We start from the raw sequence: 7,716 nt of genomic DNA on the forward strand, positions 1-7,716 counted from the left end.
AGATCGCTCCCCACACCATGATGCCGGGTGTTGGCCCTGTGTGCCCCGGTTGTATGCAGTCTTGATTGCGGCGCTCACCTGCACGGCGCCAAACACGCATACGACCATAATTGGCATCAAGGCAGAAGCGACTCTCATCGCTGAAGACGACACGTCTCCATTCGTCCCTCCATTCACGCCTGTCGCGACACCACTGGAGGCGGGCTGCACGATGTTGGGGCGTGAGCGGAAGACGGCCTAACGGTGTGCGGGACCGTAGTCCAGCTTCATGGAGACGGTTGCGAATGGTCCTCGCCGATACCCCAGGAGCAACAGTGTCCCTAATTTGCTGGGAAGTGGCGGTGCGGTCCCCTACGGCACTGCGTAGGATCCTACGGTCTTGGCGCTCATCCGTGCGTCACTGCGGTCCGGTCCCAGGTCGACGGGCACGTGCGCCTTCCGCCGACCACTGGCGACAACATCGATGTACTGTGGAGACCTCACGCCCCACGTGTTGAGCAATTCGGCGGTACGTCCACCCGGCCTCCCGCATGCCCACTATACGCCCTCGCTCAAAGTCCATCAACTGCACATACGGTTCACGTCCACGCTGTCGCGGCATGCTACCAGTGTTAAAGACTGCGATGGAGCTCCGTATGCCACGGCAAACTGGCTGACACTGACGGCGGCGGTGCACAAATGCTGCGCAGCTAGCGCCATTCGACGGCCAACACCGCGGTTCCTGGTGTGTCCGCTGTGCCGTGCGTGTGATCATTGCTTGTACAGCCCTCTCGCAGTGTCCGGAGCAAGTATGGTGGGTCTGACACACCGGTGTCAATGTGTTCTTTTTTCCATTTCCAGGAGTGTAGATACTCCGTGCGAATTGGTGTGGGTGGAGGTTATACTTAACAGCCGAATTAAGTTAATAATTGGCTCCTTCTACCGACCCCCAGACTCCGATGATACAGTTGCGGAACTGTTCAGAGAAAGTTTGAGTCTCGTAACAAATAAATACCCCACTCATACGGTTATAGTTGGTGGGGACTTCAACCTACCCTCGGTATGTTGGCAAAAATACTTGTTCAAAATCGGTGGTAGGCAGAAAACGTCTTCCGAGATTGTCCTAAATGCATTCTCCGAAAATTATTTAGAGCAGTTAGTCCACGAACCCACGCGAATTGTAAATGGTTGCGAAAACACACTTGACCTCTTGGCCACAAACAATCCAGAGCTGATAGAGAGAATCATGACTGATACAGGGATTAGTGATCACAAGGTCATTGTAGCTAGGCTCAATAACATTTCTTCCAAATCCATCAGAAACAAACGCAAAATAATTTTATTTAAAAAAGCGGATAAAGTGCCACTAGAAGCCTTCCTAAAAGACAATTTCCATTCCTTCCGAACTGACTATGCGAATGTAGACGAGATGTGGCTCAAATTCAAAGATATAGTAGCAACAGCAATTGAGATATTCATACCTCATAAATTGGTAAGAGATGGAATGGATCCCCCGTGGTACACAAAAAAGGTCCGAACGCTGTTGCAGAGGCAACGGAAAAAGCATGCGAAGTTCAGAAGAACGCGAAATCCTGAAGATGGGCTAAAATTTACAGACGCGCGAAATTTGGCACGTACTTCGATGCTAGATGCCTTTAATGGGTTCCACAACGAAACATTGTCTCGAAATTTGGTAGAAAATCCGAAGAAATTCTGGTCGTATGTAAAGTACACAAGCGGCAAGACGCAGTCAATACCTTCGCTGCGCAGTGCCGATGGCACTGTTATCGACGACTGTGCCGCTAAAGCGGAGTTATTGAACGCAGTTTTCCGAAATTCCTTCACCAGGGAAGACGAATGGAATATTCCAGAATTTGAAACACGAACATCTGCTAGCATGAGTTTCTTAGAAGTAGATACCTTAGGGGTTGCGAAGCAACTCAAATCGCTTGATACGGGCAAGTCTTCAGGTCCAGATTGTATACCGATTAGGTTCCTTTCAGATTACGCTGATACTATAGCTCCCTACTTAGCACTCATATACAACCGCTCGCTCACCGATAGATCTGTACCTACAGATTGGAAAATTGCGCAGGTCGCACCAGTGTTCAAGAAGGGTAGTAGGAGTAATCCATTTAACTACAGACCTATATCATTGACGTCGGTTTGCAGTAGGGTTTTGGAGCATATACTGTATTCAAACATTATGAATCACCTCGAAGAGAACGATCTATTGACACGTAATCAGCATGGCTTCAGAAAACATCGCTCTTGTGCAATGCAGCTAGCTCTTTATTCGCACGAAGTAATGGCCGCTATCGACAGGGGATCTCAAGTTGATTCCGTATTTCTAGATTTCCGGAAAGCTTTTGACACCGTTCCTCACAAGCGACTTCTAATCAAGCTGCGGAGCTATGGGGTATCGTCTCAGTTGTGCGACTGGATTCGTGATTTCCTGTCAGGAAGGTCGCAGTTCGTAGTAATAGACGGCAAATCATCGAGTAAAACTGAAGTGATATCAGGCGTTCCCCAGGGAAGCGTCCTGGGACCTCTACTGTTCCTGATCTATATAAATGACCTGGGTGACAATCTGAGCAGTTCTCTTAGACTGTTCGCAGATGATGCTGTAATTTACCGTCTAGTAAGGTCATCTAAAGACCAGTATCAGCTGCAAAGCGATTTAGAAAAGATTGCTGTATGGTGTGTCAGGTGGCAGTTGACGCTAAATAACGAAAAGTGTGAGATGATCCACATGAGTTCCAAAAGAACTCCGTTGGAATTCGATTACTCGATAAATAGTACAATTCTCAAGGCTGTCAATTCAACTAAGTACCTGGGTGTTAAAATTACGAACAACTTCAGTTGGAAGGACCACATAGATAATATTGTCGGGAAGGCGAGCCAAAGGTTGCGTTTCATTGGCAGGACACTTAGAAGATGCAACAAGTCCACTAAAGAGACAGCTTACACTACACTCGTTCGTCCTCTGTTAGAATATTGCTGCGCGGTGTGGGATCCTTACCAGGTGGGATTGACGGAGAACATCGAGAGGGTGCAAAGAAGGGCAGCTCGTTTTGTATTATCGCGTTATAGAGGAGAGAGTGTGGCAGATATGATACGCGAGTTGGGATGGAAGTCATTACAGCATAGACGTTTTTCGTCGCGGCGAGACCTTTTTACGAAATTTCAGTCACCAACTTTCTCTTCCGAATGCGAAAATATTTTGTTGAGCCCAACCTACATAGGTAGGAATGATCATCAAAATAAAATAAGAGAAATCAGAGCTCGAACAGAAAGGTTTAGGTGTTCGTTTTTCCCGCTCGCTGTTCGGGAGTGGAGTAGTAGAGAGATAGTATGATTGTGGTTCGATGAACCCTCTGCCAAGCACTTAAATGTGAATTGCAGAGTAGTCATGTAGATGTAGATGTAGAACAGCCTCCAACAGAGAATGCACAACGCTAGCAGTGATGTAAGTATAGAAAAAAATCTCTATGTAGTAAAAATTATGTTTCGTCTTGTTACAACAATTGTAGGGAGATTAGACCTCCTAGGCAGGCAGCTGGAGGCTATTCGTCGACTGCATCAGCAGTCTGTGACAACCAGCGAGACAGCAGAGCAGTAGTGTAAGTGGAAAACAAAGAATTCTATTTTTTGTTGTTTGTTTGTGTCTGTAGCGTAGAAGGTTTTTCTTATTTTTTAACAAATCTGTACGTATATCTTTATGTTGGTTTAGACGAGATGGATCCAGGGCACCATAATGGTTCTGATGAGGAAGTGATCCCTGAATGCGTGAGGGAAATGGCCATAGATGAAGAGCTGCAAAGGCAGCGTGACTTGGCCCTTTCAGACGATGAGTTTCCTGAAGGAATGGTAGCGATACTTGACAATGTCAATGAAATGTTCATGCCTTGGACATAGAGTGTGAAAGGTAATTACTAAAGACCAGATTATATGCATCATAAAAATCTTAAAATATGCATGAAAATGCTTAAAATACAAGAAAAGTACAGAAACAATAATAAAGAAACATGGTAGTTACTGCGTCCATTATATCTCAGAATCGAACCTGTGCATATCAATTACGAGGAAGAGCTTCGGCCACGCAAAAAATCGGTACATTTAGAACGCTGATACCTTTTTCTGACCAGTTTTTGGTAGAGGTTAGGAAGGGAGCCTTTCTGGGATTATTTTCTAAAAAATTGCAATATTGGGACGCATATCGTGTTTCAAGAATTGTAACATCTTTACTATTGTTGTCGGTAACAAGCAAATGCGATGCGAGTGAATCGCAGCGAAACAATCGATATGTACAGGACCAACTTCGAGATATATCGCACGCAGAGGGGGCACGCCCAAAACATCCATAATATTTTTTTTAAAAAACAACATGCAGTCATAAATGTTTTTGAACAGTATTAACTTTTTTCTATAGTTGTAAACATAAAGAAGTGTTCAAAATGTTTGGTAGTAAGATTATGCCTTCGATCACTCAAAACATTTTTGTAAGCAAAAAAGGACGGTGCTACATCAACTGAGGAAACTGGGCAGTATTTGAATTTCCGTGCTATGTTAGCACTTATTGTTCCTGGTAAAAGCTCACCAGCCTCATTAATAAAACTACCAATTTGGCACAGGGGTTCAAGGTGTGTTATTGTTTAAAATGTTTTCAAACTTTTCTTCAAGTTTTCTTGGGATGCCTCCAGTAATGAGGAGTTCAATAGAATAACTTTATTCATTAACTCAATAGATTCAATCATCTCTAAACCTTGAGTTTCAAGCTTTTTAATACTTGCAGGTATATGGCAAAAAGAAGTGCTAATCACAGCAATGTCTTTTTTAATAGTGGAATCATTAAAAGCTTCCTTGCACTAACAGACTGCCAAAGCATCTGCACTCTCGAAGTCGTTTACCATCCCTGTAATGGCCTTGAAATGTTCATTGTAAAACAACACTGCGACGACCCACATATTCCAAAGAGGTACCCCAACGAGTAACCAGTGGTTCGGGAGGTAAAGGCACATATGGTGGTTTTTCTTTGTAGGTCTTTATGCGAGCAGGAGCCTTTAGAAACACTTTCTTTGTGGATGAAATCAATTTATCTAATTCAAAAACGTGGAACGTAGTTCTTTAGCAAGGCGACGTACTCCATGAGCAAATAACGTCACATGAATCAAATTGGGATAAAATACTCAGAGGACTTTTCCTACTTGGGACATATAGGGAGCAGTAACTCAAGTAACACAAACATCCTTTAATCTGCAGAATGGCTCTGCGCACTATGGGACTTAACATCTGAGTTCATGAGTCCCCTAGAACTTAGAACTACTTAAACCTAACTAACCTAATGACATCACACGCATCCATGCCCAAGGCAGGATATGAACCTGCGATCGTAGAAGTCCCACGGTTCTGGACTGAAGCGCCTAAGAACCGCTCGGTCACCTCCGCTTTCATCTGCAGAATATTCTGGAATTATTTTCTAATACTCTCATTCGCAAATCTGGCGATCGTAGAGTGATTCACTTTTTCAAGTTCTTTGCAGGCCGCTAAATATGAAGAAGAAAGCTCTTCTTTTAAAGCACTAACAATTAAATTTGCACTGTAACAGTCACAACTGTCTGTAGTTTCGTCGACTGAAAACCAGATAATGCTGTCCTTGAGGTCACTGCGTATTTCTTCCAGAACATTTACGTAAATTATCGCTATGTAATTTTCACACAATGTTGATTCATCTGGAGTATTTTGATTTAAGCAATATTTGCGCAGGAAGGCTTAGGGTTTGCAAGTTTCTGAAGAGGAATATTGCTTGCAAATGGTGCTTTACATAGATGTATGTCAAACAGACATTTTTGGTTATCTTTGGATGAATTCCTGCTATTGGAACTTGCTGTTGTCAGAAGTTGTTGTCGTGGGTCCTTTCGTCTGCATTCCTGCGATATGAAGGCTTGTCTTGACATGCTGATCTACTTGATTTTTTTGTTGTTGTTGCACGAAACGTTTTTCTCGCAAACTCGACAGTATAAAACAATTCTGTCATATGAAAATGTCCCGGGATGGTCAGCTATCCACGAAAAGACGTTTCTTTTTCCTGGCGGCATGGCGCACTACACGTCGTAAACACGTCAACTATGTGTGAGTAAATAGAAAGCTAAACCGAAACAAGAGCGACCGACTAAAAGCTTGCGTAGTTTAATTTAACTGTTGGCGACGTGTACGGTATGACAGCGGAGAGGATTAACCGGGTGCGCGGGCGCAGGACCATTAACTCTGTCTGCCTGTTCCTGTCCCTCTTCTGTAATGATTTCGCTAGACAGTGGTCTCTCGATTAGCGACTGCACGCAGTTCTAGGTCGCGGTCAGTCTGTGAGACATCAAAACTAGATCGAACCACCCGTCTAAATTTTAAAAATGTTGTAAATGCGAAATAGGCGAAAATATGCATCGTCACTAGTTTTTAGTTAAAGTATGCTAAAACCAGTGAAAAGGAGCCAACTGTGCAAATGCATAAGCAACATGCAAATGCATATAATCCGGTCTCTAGTAACTACTCACTCTAGTTACAGACAATCAATGTCCTTTCTGTCCTTGCAGCAGCAGCAAGCAGTGCCTAGAACGTTGAACTTAGTAGTATTGTTTTTTTTTTCATCTTTTCTACAGTAGCTACATCCTTGCAACCACAGGACACTGTGATGTGAGTACCGGTGACGGCGAGGCCTGTAGCATCGAGGCGAGATCCTGTGTGGCGGCATGCTTCGCCAGCAAGGGCACCGCTAGTCGCCGCACAAGAGGTCGCAGTCGCCACTAAAGGCGGCACAGCCGCCCCAGCATCGCGTCTCTGGATTGAGCAACGAGCTACCACCAGTCACGCTAGCGCATCAAGCCTACAGCAGCAGCAAAAGTAGCACTAGGAGCCGTCGCCACAGCCTGATTGTTATCACTGGCCTGACCCAGTAGTGCCAGCTCATCCTCCCTCTCAGCCTCGTCAGAACCATCGCCGGCAACGAAAGCTATGTGTGCCTTGGCAGAAACCCCTGTCTATATCGCCGACTCAGTCATCAGCAGGATAGACCTCATCATCCTCTAGTAGTAATTTTATTGGTAATAGAGGTGATCCTGCGATTAGCACTAGTTTCTTCTCCCATTCTTTTAGTGAAGGACATCAGGTCACAGACACCATACTGCAGTTGGAATACTTGGTGATTGCAGATGCCTTTGAGGAGCGAATCTCGTTCACAATGATCGAGAACCCGTCAGGACGGTATCACAACCCTGTTGGATTTCTATGAGTGTGCCTTCCTGTCATGAAAAAGGAGTTCCTCAAAGTAGTCAATGAATTGCGGAATCACGCCATTAAATGCAGTATGGTGCTCTGCGTCGAACTATTGCACTCATACAAAATTGCGTGTGGCATTGAAAAGACAAGTGTTCATTATCTTTGGGGTAATATGTCGTGACAATGTGGAGCACGTCAATCACTGAGGGGTTTAGTGGCTCCATCTTGAGAGCTATACTGGCCCAGTTTTCTGAGATGGAAGTGAGAGAGTCAGCTAAAGCACTCAGCTGGATACTACAACTGGACATCCATACACATGTCTATGATTCAGTAAGTGGAGGTTCTAGCTATATTAAGCTTCCTAAGGTTACAGATAATAAGCAGCCAAGCTTTAATGTCGAAAACAGAAAGGATCAGGCTTGTTTTACATAGTCAGTACTAGCTTACGAGAGAAATTACAATTAC

The sequence above is a fragment of the Schistocerca gregaria genome, chromosome 6 (assembly GCF_023897955.1).
Source record: "Schistocerca gregaria isolate iqSchGreg1 chromosome 6, iqSchGreg1.2, whole genome shotgun sequence".
Lineage (NCBI taxonomy): Eukaryota > Metazoa > Arthropoda > Insecta > Orthoptera > Acrididae > Schistocerca > Schistocerca gregaria.